Genomic DNA, 15,324 nt, shown 5'->3' with positions numbered 1-15,324 from the left:
ACCTGTTCTCCCCGTTTTCCCTCCTGATTGCTTTCCCTATTTTAGTCTTCTCGTGTGTGCTGTCCAGTGCCAGTTCGTATTGTCTGTTGGTCTTGTGCTTGAGTCCTGTTCACTCATCCGGTCGGTTTCTGTCGGCCTTGTGTTCTTCCCCTTTTTGCTCCAGCCCATCTGTGTGTTACCGCCTTGGATTGTGTTTTCCCCTATAGGGTGGTTTCTGTTTGTTTTTGTCTTTTTGAATTATTAAACCCCTTTATTTTTACACTCTGCATTTTGGTCCTGCCTCTGATTCGTGACAGTTTCCTTTATATTGTCTAGAGAGGTTGTTGAGAGGTCTGTGTAATATAAACAAGACAGAGGAAATCACCTATAAATGATTTGCAAGGCTTTCAAACACAACCTGACCAGAAGCCTAATTTTATGTAATTTTTCTTTTTCTTTTTTTTTTTTTTTAAAGTGAAAATGCAATTTCAAAGCAGCAAATTTCATTTGTTGTTTAGACATCCCTGCTAACATTAAAATATCTTAAATAGGCTCAAGATGGTTTGCTGGCCTTAGCTGGTTTAAGGTGATCTCTTAGCCTGGCCAAGTTGGTCTTTTGTTGATTTAGTTGGACGGCCAGCTGAAAAGTGGCTAAAAAAACCAGGCCAGCCTGACCTGGCTTGGAAACCAATTAAGATTTTTTTTTCTTCAGCAGGGATATAATTTATGCTGAGATCACTTGATATCCATTAAACTCTTCTCAATTTGTTTGTTCATTGTCTGATTTCACATAAGGGCAAATTTTACAGCCCACAAGTTGCTTATTTGCAAATTTTATATGGAAATAAAATGTCTCTGATAAAGGCCTGAACAACAGTTCCTTTATTATGTTGATGTCTTCTATCAGCAATACAAATTTACATAAAAAATCAAGTTTGTTCAGATTTGCACATTACTTACTTTGAGCTTTAGCCAACGTATCTTCTGAAAATTTCATGGACACTGGGATCTTGGGAATCACTGTCTTCTTGCAGATATCTTGATATGGTTTTTGTCTCTAAGATCATGCGGCAGCTTTGAGAGCTGTCCAGGAGTGATAGTCAAGGGTCTGACTCATGGCTCAGACTCAAGCTCACTGTTCATTGAGCCTCTTGGCTTTCCTTCCATTTGTGAGAACATTGACCACTCAGGGTGTGACAAACTGAACTTACTTTTATTGACAGAAGCAGTTCATCAATAACAAAAGTCTTCTGTTGCACAATGTTTTCCACCCATGTTTACTCATAAAACACAAAACTCCTTTTTATAAAATAAGACATTACTGGTGACCAACATATGTTGTGTTTTGAATGCTGGAATACTGGTTACCAATATGGGATGCTGGTGTGCTGGTGTATCTACCAGGCTGCTGAATTATTTTAACCAGCAAGTATTCCTTGGAAAAAAACATGCTGGTTTACCAGCTTCATCTTTTTTTTATTTATTTTTTTTATTATTATTATTTTTTTTTTTATTAGTTTGCATGGCTAACAGCATATATAAGCACCAAACCACCATTAACAAGCATAAATCAGGCTGGACAAGCATCAGAGCTGAATTATGGACTAGTGGGTCCAGAGCCCCAACTTCAAAACCTCAGGCTGCACAGCTAGAAACTGCCAAAGGAAGCTGAGCAATCCTCTGCAAATACAGTTTAAGCTGACAACTCGAGCCTTTGGACCCCTCAGCATATACAACACAAACTGACCTCTAGGGGCCACAGTCCCTTCAGCAAATACAGCGCCTTCTATCACTCCCCCAGCCTTCAGCAAATATAGCGCAAACTGACCACAAGCACCCCCAGACCCTTCAGCACATAAAGTGCAGACATAGTCTTCTAAACATAGTCTGCCAGAATTTCCTGAAATACTGTTCTCCACCTGAATCTCTCAATGGGGGATTGTAATTACAGCCTACAACCAACTGACCATCATCATCTGAATATTTTTTGTGTCTTTGAGCATGGCATTTCTTCCTTCTCATGACACATTGGAAAAGTAAACATACACAAACTGACAATCAGCCCATGATCCTCCAGTTCATAAGCGACTCTCGCTTACTGTAAATTACACATATGAGAGCCTAATCATGTTGTATTTTCAAGTCCCAGTCGACACAGTCCAAACAGTGTTTTCGTTCTGTCTATGAGTGATGCCAGTTAAAACAGCAGGGTTTCGAAAAACCTGTACAATGGGACTGAATGTTGACAGCGGGGAACTGAGAATCTCTCGTTCTCCAAAGTGAACGAACAGGCCTTTTCTCTGAGTTGCAGCTGGCAGCAGGGGTATCATTGATTTGAGCTCACACCATATCCCCTCTGCTGGGACATTGTTCTGCTCTGTTCCCCTCTCCGGTACTCCATGCTTGGATGGCTGTGTGCCCTGTAGCATAAACTATACTGTATGTAGTTTCAGTGTTTAAGTTGGCAACATGTATGAAACCTGCCTTCTGACTTCTGCAGGAAAGCCCACCTAACAGTCAAGGAAATAAAAGAAACATCAGCTCAAAACAGCAATTTCAGAAATTCCCTACAACATACAAAAGTGTGACATTCCTATTTCTTCATAAAGAAGCAACATGATCACATGTTTTGGGATGTACAGCAAATCTTTTGACCTATTTCCGCCATGATCTTTCTGGTGGAGCTGGTTAATGAAGTAAGTTTGGCTGGTTAAGCTATTTAAAAAGCCTGTTGGAAACAACAGCACACAAGCATCCAAAACACACACTTGTAATCAGCTATGCTTGTCTCTGCAGCAAGATAAGATTTTAAATAGTTCCATTAAAGATCTATTACTCATGATGAGCAGTTTAGCATAGGAATCATGCACTAAAAACACTATTTCTTCAAGGAAAGAGTGTATTCATGGTGCTTTTGGTGTTCTGAAGATGTTCTGACAGTTCTTGGTCTCTGTCTCCTGTGAAAACGGTTCTTCAGAGGGCACATTTTTCCTATGTGCTCCATGTGAGAGATGTCAGCCTATTTTTGGGGCCTTCTCCTGCCTTCCCGCATCTTTCCCCAGAGTGTCTGAGTTTCTTTCCCAGAGAAACTATGAGTGTGAGTGTGTTTGGAAGAATATACTTATTGGTGTCTGTTTGAGTGTGTGCCCATGGTAAAGTGACCACACACACATACACTCACCCATCATATTGAATATTCCCATAAAACAACCACACACGAACAAGTGCATCCATCCATTAGACGTTATAGCTGTAATGTACAGTCAATGCCAGTGTTTGAACAGTGGATTAATCTTAACCACTTAAGGTTTTACAGAGATTTACCGACCCTGTAATATCTGGTTTGCTGAAAGTGCTAAAATTAAGCCTTTAGAATAAAGATTTCTGTTAGCTTTACAGTTGTTTTGTGAGCTGGCTTGGATCTAGCTTGAAACAGAGCTAAGAAACAATTCTCTCAGAGGTGGTGAGATATTTTATGATGTTTCCTGATAGCTTTAAAAAAGGAGAGCTTGTCTTCTTGTGTTTATATTGTAGTTTCCACAACTGCAGCGCAAATATGTCTGTAACAAGTTCCAGGAATGAGGAAGTGGGAGACGGCGAATCCAAACTCCAGGGTAAATGTATTATGAGCACAAACACGTTCGCATGTATGCGCAACGGTGTAGCTTCAGATAAATCACTCAACAGGTAAATCACTCAAATGGAAACGGCAGCGGCCAACACACATGTAGCTTGTCAGCTGGGCTCACTCTCCCTCACTCTGAGGTCTGGCCCCTTTTTATTACCCCCGTCTCTCACTGTGAACATAGAAACAGCTATTACCAGCAATTCATCTCAGGTGAAAACACTTACTGCTTCCTCTCTCCCCAGACGAATGCTCAACCACACCCTCGCCTCCACAGTGTCAAGTTAAATTATTTATGGATTTGTGCTAATCAATGATTCAGCTCAGTATTTCCTTAAAGGAAAAGAAACGTGGAATGATTCCAAGACTACATGTGTGCTGGAGCATCTCCAAAGTGAATTCAATGATTCAGGTGTTGTGACTTGACACCATACTGTTTTTTTCTACCAAACTCAGGACTAGGTACAGTATATGACACCCCTTTTTAGCGGTGGTAGCTAAGGTAAGCATCAATATCACTATTGCGCATTCTCAAGCAACAAAGCGACTAGATCTCAGTCAATGAGAGCTGGCAACTTCCGGCAATACGAGCGACAGCGATCTCTGGTGACAAGATGTGGCCGTGTCCAGCGAGTCAAGTGCAGGCAAGACAAGACAATAGGAGAAGTTTCTGTGAGGAATTTTACTTTTCTATATGATTTCTCTTTAACCACATAAATGGATATAATAAAAAATTATGCTTGGAAAGGAAATTGTCGGCAGTCATAGTGAGTTTGATTCGTATATTAATAAATTGTTCATCTTAATAATGATATGACGCATCTGCTGCTCTGCTGCAGTTCATATAAAAAAACATTTAGGGACAAGAAAACTGATTCCTTGTCAAATTAGAAGGATGTTTCAGAAATTGCTGGCAGTCTGAATGAGTTTGATTCATACATTTGATAGATTGTTCATCTTATTGAAAACTGATTCCTTGTCAAATTAGAATGATATCTTAGTTTTACTGGCAAAATGCCTCATCTGTGATGAGATTTTCAAGAGACATGGCCAGACGTGCAGTCCACCAATAATGTTAAAGCGTTAGTTGTAGGAACACCCGTAGGAATGCCCACGAGCAACTTCACAGTAGATAGACATAGCGATAAAGTCACTGCATGGGTGATCGGGGCTTTACGATTAGTGATTTAAACAAACTTCTAACACTATGTTATGCACTTTGTCGCATAAATCGTTCTGCACCATTTGTAATTCAGACATGATTGCTAACTTAAATTGCGTGGCTTACTGAGGAGAGGTGTGCTATTAATTTGTTCAGATTTACAGCTTTTTTGTCTGGTGGAAAATAAAATAGGTGAAAAAAACGCATCGACTTGATGCAGTTATGGAGGGGTCAGAGCCATATCTAGGAACCAGAATATCATAGATACAGTACTTACAGGGCTAGGAAGCAAACAATTAGCAACAAAAAATCCCCCGAATACCCTAGCAGTGATCCAAATATCATACAAGACCAGAATATCACAGGACCAAAGTCTTAGCGGTGGGATATTTTGGGTTGGGCCAATAAGCCACCACTCTGAACGCCTGAGCAACTGCATTGCAACACTATGGCAACCACCCACAACACTCTCTAGCATTTTGGCTGCATGTTTTGAATATGATTCTTCTCACTTCTCACTTTTGTTCAGAACATCTAAAATTCTGGTTCTCTTTTATCCTTTGATAACAAAAACAGTGGAATAGATCAAAAGAGATTGCCCCCTCTATTAAAATTGCCTGAATATACTCACAAACAGTCCCTTCACACCATTAGTATCTCAAGACTGATTAGTCCACTTTTTTTGTAGAATAACATTTACATCAACAAATGCAGGGCCGTATTTTCATTCCAATTTTTATTTTTCACCAGTGGTGTGTTCCCGCTTCAGGAGAGAAGTACTGATAGCATCAGATGTGTAATGCAACAAGACACCTTTGCATAAACTCTAGTGAGGATGCAGATGTCAGAATGTATTCAGTAGTGCAGAGGCCACTGATATGAGTGCTAGCTGTGTTGTATCATGTACACTGTCATGGAGTTTTCTTGTTCTCTGGCTGAAGATTTACAGAAACACATTGTATGGACCAAGAACAGTGCCAGACCCACCTGATGGATCTGAGCTAGTGTTCCCCTTCTGCAAAACTTATTGGAGAGACCACAGAAATAAAATCCCTCCGTTAAAGCTGCACCAATAAAATCCTTGGAGTGTGAGAGAAAATAGCTGTCAGACTCAAAGATTAATGACCTCAATGGATGGATATTACAGTGCCGGAAATAGTATTTTAATTTCAATCATCTTGGGTTTTACATGGTTCATGCACCGAACTCTCGACTGGGTCCCTTAAAACCTTTTCTCAGTTCTTGCAGGTGCATATGATGTGCTCCCAACTTTAAAAATGTTTTAGTGTGCAAACACCCTACACAAAGGCATGCACTGCCTCCTTGTTTTGAATGGGAATGATACCTTGAGTAACACAATAGCACAATTCATGCCTATAGCTGTTAAGATTGTTTAAATAAATACTGTAAAACTTTTACATGAAGTGTAGCCTCTTTGTGTTTTTTAATGTTTAACAAAGTAAAACATTTTAACTTTTTACCATCTCTTCGTGAGGCGCTTGGTTATGACAAACCTGAAACATCAAAATATATAATTATTTATGGAATATTTTTCCATTGGCTTTAAAAGTGTTACAATCACCGGGTTCTTCTCAAATAAATTACCTACATTTCAAAATGAATCACGCGGATGAACCACACAGGATCACATGTTAAATTACTTCCTTAAAGTGACCATTTCATGTACCCTTTTCTAACGGCCTTGAGGAAGGGCCTTTTGTGATGGGATTCATTTGTGCACTTTCGTTTGGAAGGACACTTAGAGTGGCGTCCCCTTCCCACAGTTCTTTTGTCTTGGGTGAGAAAAGCAACCGTCTAGTAACCATCAAGAACACCCTAGCAACCATGATCTAGTAGTGAGCAAGAGGTTGGTTGTTATCAGCCAACAGACAGAGAGGAATTTCTCTGTTCTGGCATGGGTAGTGTCTATGTTCGCACTCCCGTAATGCATCAACGCATCTGTCAGTCTTTCACTTAGATGGGTGCAAAAGAAGAATGAATTATTGCTTCAGGCTGGCAGATTCTCAGAGGCTGTGTTGACATATTGTCAGGTTCAAGACTCTCTCCAACAAGCATGAGTTTGTTCCATTCCACACCTTCTCTATTGAAAGATCCTGGAGATGCCGGTTAAATTGTCTATGTTGCAGATCTTTGCTGGCAGGGTTTGGTGTAACTTACCATTAATGATTTTTATTCCCCACTGAAAAGCCTTTAATCCATGGTTTTATTTAATCTTATAGTTCTTCAAAGACTATTTGGGCATGAGTGAGTTTTTCTACTTGACAGGAAGTTGATTTGTGGTGTCTTCACGTCAGGATTGCTTCAGAGGAAGTGCTGGCAAGGGGAAATCTTGATGTGTGAACTTCTGATGCAACCATTAGATTGGGGTGTGGAACAGTGTGAAACCCATTTGATAAGGCAAATATTCAAACAATTATGATCAGGTAAATATAAAATAAAGACAAAAGACTCGCAGGATCATAATTCATCCATACAAACTGCCCGGGACAAGTTACTTAGCGTTAGGTGTTTGTTCAAATCCCTAACCCTAAGTATGTGTGAGGGACTCGACATGGAGGCGAAGGTAGAATCCAAATGCAGGAAGTTTATTTACAATCAGCATACAAAATCCAAAATACAAGGCAGACACATAGTCATGAAGCAGGCAAAGTAGTTGTTAACAAGTAATCAGTCCAACCAGGCAAACAGAGTAAAACAGCAATCCAAAATCGGTAATCCTGTAAAGCAGGCACAATGGTCATAACAAGTAGGCAATGAAACAGACAATGAGAATAACGCTTGGTAAGGCAGTGAAACTGGCAATAATTCACAAGGTCACAATTGCAAGGCATGGCTATTTATACGATACAAACAGGAAGCCACCATAGAAGAAACGGTTCAGTGTCAGTATTCGGGAGAGGGCTCCCTCTGGCGGTCGGCTAAAGGGATACCAGCCTCATTCGTTTCAGTATGATCAATAGTAATAGTGATTGTTGTATTAGCAAATACTGCTAATAAGGATGTAATATGCTGTTCTATTCATGAATTTGATACAAAACATGGTTTCTGACTAGCAGTCAGGTCACAATACCTGAATGAATGAATTCACCTTTAAGACACTCCAGAACAGATGTAGTCTGGGAATCTTGCCACCATTCTTCTCCTTTGAGGACATACAGACTTGAATCTTTTGACAATTACAAGTGATACAACTGATATACAGATGTTTGAGAATTTGATTCCAGAGTTCCAGTGTTGTTCCAGAGACTATTTAGCAGAGATGGGCCACTTCTGTTTAAATGAATGGGAGAAATTGGAAAGCCCAACCAAGAAGCTCTAGCGCACAACAGTCAAGGAATGTAGAAAGGAATAGGCTCAAATAATTCATGAGTTTTAACAGAAGAATTAATGTAAGTGCTTTTATAAAATTATTAGCTTCACATTTCTGCATTAAACCCTACAACAATTGGCCCCATGGGTCATATTGTACTGAAATGGATACTTATGATAACATTTTCTCCTATCCTCCTTTTCTCTCTCTTTTTTTTTTTTTGTCTGTTCCTCACTCTACTCCACACTGAAGTTCATCACATGGACAGAATCTGTGTTTATTTAAGTAAAAGTCTCAGACAGGACATGTCATCACTAATAAAATGCTGGAGTGACCCGACTGCATTGTTTGTGTGGACTGTCAGGCTCCCCCATCCAGGTTCTGGAAAATAGGGCTGAATGGAGATAGAACAGACTAAGATTAATCTGTGTTAAAGAATTGAGCCTAAAATATGTTAGACATATGGAGTGCAACACTAAAGATTCATGCTGTCGCCACAGTAGCCAAATAATTATGGCATGTTTCATAACTGCTTATAATTAATATATTGTGACTTCCATATGTCTAACATATTTTATGTATTAATATCGTATTTACATACATGACTGATTTATATTTATGTCTATTTATTTTCAACCAATTAAAGTTTTTTCACATGTCACTTCCTCTTGTCACTAATGCCAACTCCATGTGCGTTGGTTTGGGTGGTCTTATTTCTGTTCAGTTTCTAAAGACATGCCACAGCTCAGCGAACAGATTCAGATGTGAAGATAGTAGTCGGTCCAGTGCACTTCATACAAACAACCAAATAATCAACCCCAAAAACGCAGTCCAGACATGAGGCTCATGAACACGTTTCAAGTGCTTCATGCTAGTGTATATAGAACTTGGCAGGTTTTTTATTTTACTCACAACATGGGTTCAGTTTAACACTGTGTCTTCGATGCAAATGAGTGACATGATAAAACTAGATTGTGTCCATTATAACACCACGTTGTAACCAAGCATGACGCAACAAGATTGGGGATTAATTTGGGATGCACAAATATTAGTTCTTAGAATACACTAAAAGAAGTTTGAAATAAGAAGTGAAATATTCATAACTTTTTTCTTAAGTTAGAAAATACGAAGAAAATAGTAGTTTAGAAGAGTTTAATTCTTAAGAATGTTTTGTGAACTGGGCCCCTGTCACAGGTCACTTGGCATGGCCATGGCTTGTTAAGAAAAAACTCCAAATTAAAAGGAAATATTAGCTTTTATTGCCTCACGCTTTATCACGTTGCATCTGGTAAATGTCATGATTGTCATCAGTGGCTGATGTTTGAAAAAGCCTAAATATTGAGCAAGATTTTGGACCAATGAGATTTCACTGTGGGTGGGGCTACCAAGGATGACGCTACAGAAATCAAGCAACCGGTAAAATATAGTCTTGCTTTTTGTGGCTTTTAGGTCACAAATTAATGTCTACATGGATCGACATGGAAGAGATGGGATTTATGGCTTGTCGCTTGCAGTGTAGACTGTTGGTTGCTAGGCTGCTGTTAATGCCACTTATATGCCTGGTTAAGTTACAGTACAGTGTAATCAACAAAGCTGTCTAGGATATCTTGCTTAAACCTCTTAGTTTTGTTTCATTGAATGCCATGGTATTTTTTGAGCCTGATCTCTCATGAAAATACATGACTTTGGCAACATTTTTGCAAAATGATATTATGCGGATCCTTACATTTATCGCTGCAGTTTATAAGTTAAATGTCCACTGTGTGGTGCTTAAAGCAAATGAAATATTCTCCCAAACAGGTGAGGTTTTTAAGGTTAATGCTTTATCGAGTTTTACATCAACAAAACCGACCTCCCTACCCTAAACCGTAGACCTAAACCTAACCAATAGTGTCATAAAAAACAAATGTGACATGAAAGTCACTTCATTTTGTAGTGCTTCTATGACACTTTCGGATCATGTGTCGACATGTATGCTCTTCGGGACACTTGTTACATGCAACGTTCTATCAGTGGAGCTACCACTCAATTTAATTACACCCGAACAAGCCTTTAAATCAGGGGTGGGGAACGTCAGGCCTCAGGTCCAGATAAGGCCCGCGAGACCATTTTACACGGCCCGCGAGGCCATTTGAGAAAACATTTTAAAAGTACAAATATAGCCTTGATTCAATTAACTGTAAAAAAATCTATTAAAATAATGTTTAAAGGAGACCTATTATGCCCCTTTTTACAAGATGTAATATAAGTCTCAGGTGTCCCCAGAATGTGTCTGTGAAGTTTCAGCTCAAAATACCCCACGGATCATTTATTATACCATGTTGTAAATGCCTCTTTTGGGGTGGAATCAAAAACACGCGGTTTTCGTGTGTCTCTCTTTAAATGCAAATGAGCTGCTGCTCCCCGCCCCCTTTCTGGAAGAGGGCTGTGCCTTTACAGCTCGTGCTTCGGATACTATAGCAACAACAAATCAGAACCAGTATGACTGACACCGTAAATACCGGAGCAACCATAAACGACGCAAAACATAGGCATTTTGAGTTTGTGATAGTGCTTCTTATGTAGAAAATCACTTCCTGCCCTCCATCTGCATTTCACGCCACAGCAACGCAGTGATGTGACGTCATGTGCAAACAAGCTATAACGACATAGCTCTGGTCTCCGTGAATACAATCAGAGACAATGGTAACTTTAGCTGCATTAGCCGTGGAATCAGCTAACAAGCACATTCGGAAAGGCGATTTGCAAACATTCACAAATATATAAAACTGGAACATGAACAGCTGGTACTGATCCATGCTTGAGAGTCACATTTTTGGAAAATCCTGCTTTATATAGACCCTCATTCACAAAGCAGTCCGGTGTAAAATGAGTGGCACAAACATACACGAATTTTGGTATGTTTTGGGGCACATTTTCTTTAAAAACAAAACTTGTCCACTGCGTCTTCAGTGGCTCTGATGCCGGGAGTACATGAAGACTCTCATGTTCACTTTTACAGCCAACAACAGAACACTTATGACGCTTATGAAGCTGAGACATTATTCTTCTCACCGTAGCTGCTCCAGTGCTGAAAAAAATGGTGGACTGTGTGTCGATCACTCGGGGGAGGATCTATGATAATAGGGTGGAGTCCATCACCAGTCATGGGCGTGGCCTGCTCTAAAGTGATGTCACTTTAGAGCGGATATGAAAACCAATCATTTTGAGACACTGGTTTTCATTAATAGAAATATAAGAAAGAGGAGTGGGTGGACTTTTAACATTGTAGGGTGGTTGTGTACACACACTGCCGACTCACATTTATGTCCAAACACCATGTAAAAGTGAATTTTGCATAATAGATCCCCTTTAAAAATCATTTGAAATCATAACAACGCAAAATATTGTATAATAGACAGACCTTTTAGTGTTTTTTCTTGGTGCGTGAGCACATAACGGAATGCGAATGTTAATTTCAACCCACAATCAGAAATTACAAGCAATTGTATGATCTGCGAATAATTTCGGAAATACTCTAATGGCCTTTAATGGAAAAAAAGTTTCCCCACCACTGCTTTAAATGTTATGTAAAGTAAACATTAAAAGTATCGCATTACAAGCTATGCGCTATAGTAAAAGTGTTTAGATGACAGTAATGATTTGTATGAAATACTGAAGTTTTTTTTTCTTTTTTTTTTCTCAAAGCTGAAAATTGCACTAAGCACTGCAATTGCAGTATTGACGTAATCAAATTGTGTTTAATCAGGCTTGCCACATCACATTTGGAAACGATTCACAGAACTGCATCCTCACACTGCACACAATCAATTTAAGCTGCTGTTTGACATCTTTTAAGTATCCCTTTGTTTTAATAGTTTATAGTGGCTGGGCACTGCTCTCCATTCAGTCAAATTGTTTCTCTCTCGGTGGCTCAGTTACTTAATGAACACTCCACCAGTTCTTACATTGTGTGCAAGGGTCACTTGCCAAACTGTATGCAGTCCTGTGAGCAGAAATAGCAAGGCAAGTTCGATCTAGCCCAGCAGGGCTTTGAGACGGGTCCAGTCGAGCACAGATCCCATGCTGAGAAGGTCAGTTCAGCCTTGTATGCCCCACTAGCGCCATATACAACTCAATTTTCTATTGGTGCCATGGGACAAGAGTGACATACAAGGAGAGGGGGCCCTATGCAACAGAGGTGATCATGTTTGTCTGTCTGCTAAGTGAATGCATCAACGCAGCAACCAATGTGATATAGCAATCGCCAAATAAAGAGACTAAATAATGTTGTTGCATCTTAAAATTCAAAAATTTGGGTCAGGGTTTGTCTGTATTAAACATATTTAGCAGAATTGAGGAGAAACAGAGGTCAACCTTGTAATTAGATACACATGTACAGTATGTGTTTGTGTGCTTGCAGTAATCTCTGAGGTGTGAGGGTGAGGCAGCAGAAAACAAAAGCATTGTTGTGAAACAATTTACATTTCTACTGGATGATGTCAGTCTTTAAAACTCAGAACATGTGTGTTTATATTTCAATGATGGTTTTGAAGCTTTATTTCTCAAATGATTTACATTTCTTTGCATTATAGAGAAATTATTGATTTTCTTTTACTTATATAAAATGGTTGTACTGTTGTTAGTAAATATAACTCTGAACAGAACTCTGAATCACCAGTAGTTTCAACCGAATCCATATTGCTTGTCTGTGACTTCTCTCTCACCCCTATATTACATGTCTGGATGTGTATCTGTATATGTGTTTATGATTTTGTGTTTATGTATTTATAAATATCCTATGTTTATTCTCTGTGTGTATGGAGGGGTCGTCCAGGGTCACAATCTCTACATTAGTCTGTTAAATGGGTCATGCTCCATGTAAAACTTTGGCCTGATATATTACACGCTACTTTTAGAGAGCACGTGTGCTCACAGAAGAGCAGCTAGAATTGAATGAAAGTGCTGAAGGAAGAGATCCATAAATCGTATACATAGAAAGTCCCTGTATTAGATGCAATTTGTGGTCTAAAGCAATTATTTGGAGATGCATTTTCCAGCTGTGGAAAAAGCCTGGGAAACAAAGAATAGATATTTTTTGATGTATTGGTGTATAATTTGTTTCTAAGGCATCACAAATAGCAATCATCAGAGTTATGGAGGTACACACATTTTTGAAGATATAGTTGCACATGCTCATTTCTGCTTTTCATGATTCATATATGATTCATAAAAGGCTTATTTTTTATTAATCAAGTTTCTCTTACAGCCTTTATTGGTATTGCAATATGTTTACACTTGTATCGGCCTTATTAGGCTCAATATTTCAATTCTGTCATGGGGGAAAATATTTTCTTGAAAGTTCAGCTGTACCCCTTTTAAATACAATAGGATTTAAAAGAAAGTTCCTGAAATGTTCATGCATAAGTGATACAGTTTACAGAGAATGGCCCATAAGTATTGCTTGGTATTTGCGTGGTAGCCTTTGGCTTTATGGTGAGAAAGAGCTTTCTCTGTTATTATAACTGGCATTTGTCATAAATCACAACTGAAGCCTCTCATTGACCCATGTCTGAGTCAAATATAACTGACCAGGCCGTTCAGCAAACACTCTCAGGGAGGGCAGAGAGGTATCAGTGATCCCATGAATTCTTGCGCTGGGCACACTGTTATGCATCAGATGTCTTGAATCTGGCATGACTTGAAGAGGAACACATTTATACAAATAATTAAACCCAGCCCCCCTTTTACAACCCATGTTCAGGCAAGAGACCAAACAAGATGGTAATTTATTCCACATGTTGGGATTAGGGAGTGCCTAAAGTGGGGTGGAAGGGTGGAGATATGATTACATCCTTTATCAGATTTGTCAGGTCATGATGGTCTTAGCTGGTCAGGCTTGTCTTAGTTGGTTAGGCTGGTCTTAGCTGGTCTTAGCTGGTCATGCAGGTCTTAGCTGGTCAGGCTTGTCTTAGTTGGTTAGGCTGGTCTTAGCTGGTCTGGCTGGTCTAAGAGGGTTAGACTGGTCTTAGTTTGTCAGGCTGGTTTTAGCTGGTCAGGCTGTGGCCGGTTGCATAAACAGCCATTAACTTAAGACTTCGTCTAACAATTAGTCTGACTAGCTAAAGACACAATAGAAGGTATTTTGCATAAAACAAACTTGTCTTTAGACAGTCTAATTCGCATTGCATTGTGGGAAATGTAAGACAGAGAACAGCTTAAAAAATGGCCGACAGTGGGCACTCAACACAGTTTCTCTTTGCTGAAAATATATGCCTATTAGAAGAATGCAATGCTTCAAAATCAATTGAAATGAACAACTTTTGTGATTTTAACGCAAATAATAAAAAACCTTATGGAACTGTGTTACCATCGTAGAAGTCAAAGTCTTCTACAAAATCTCAGCGCAAGCCTTTTTAGCTCTCAGCTGAAGCCCACTGGCTCAGCTTACAGTTATTTTCCATGGCAACATAGAAACAAAAGTTAGCCTAGGGGTCTACTGTCTTTCGTTTTGGTCTTAAATTAGAACAAAATTAGAAGTTTTTAAGCAACTGTCAGTGAGGGCTTATTTGGGTTAAAATCACTAAATTTGTTCATTAGAATCAATTTTGAATCATTGTATTCCTCTAATAAGCAAATGTTTTCAGTGAATGAAAACTGTATTGAGCGTCCACAGTCAGACATTTTTTTAAGCTGTTCAGTGTCTTTTCCCACAATCCATTATGATTTAGACTGTCTTACTAAAGACAAGTTTGTTTTATGCAACCGGCTTTCTATGGCATCTTCAGCTAGTCAGACTAATTGTTAGATGAAGTTTTAAGTCAATGGCTGTTTATGCAACCAGCCCCAGCAAAAACAAGCCAATCACCTTGTTTCAACATGTTCGATTTGATATTTCAGAAATCTGAAACTTTATTTCAGATTTAAAAAAACTGAAGAGTAATTAAATATATATTAAACAGCTTTCTTACCAGTTATAATCACATTTTATTTGATATTTACATTGCCCCTAGTGAAAACCAAATACCATATATTAAAAAACAGCATTTGAACTAGTTGTAATTCAATTGTTGATATCAGGAATGAATGTTTGTACTAGTAACTGTATTATTTATATAAAAAATTATCATTTTTGCTAGTGAGAAGTTCATAGCTGATATGTAAAATTGGAATTTCAACTAGTAAGAAATGTTTATTTCCGCAAGTAGCATTTTTTTGATAACGAGAATTAAACAAACGTAATTACTG

Source organism: Myxocyprinus asiaticus, chromosome 50, assembly GCF_019703515.2.
Source record: "Myxocyprinus asiaticus isolate MX2 ecotype Aquarium Trade chromosome 50, UBuf_Myxa_2, whole genome shotgun sequence".
In the NCBI taxonomy this organism is placed as follows: Eukaryota; Metazoa; Chordata; class Actinopteri; order Cypriniformes; family Catostomidae; genus Myxocyprinus; species Myxocyprinus asiaticus.
Note: the sequence above shows the minus strand (reverse complement) of the source record.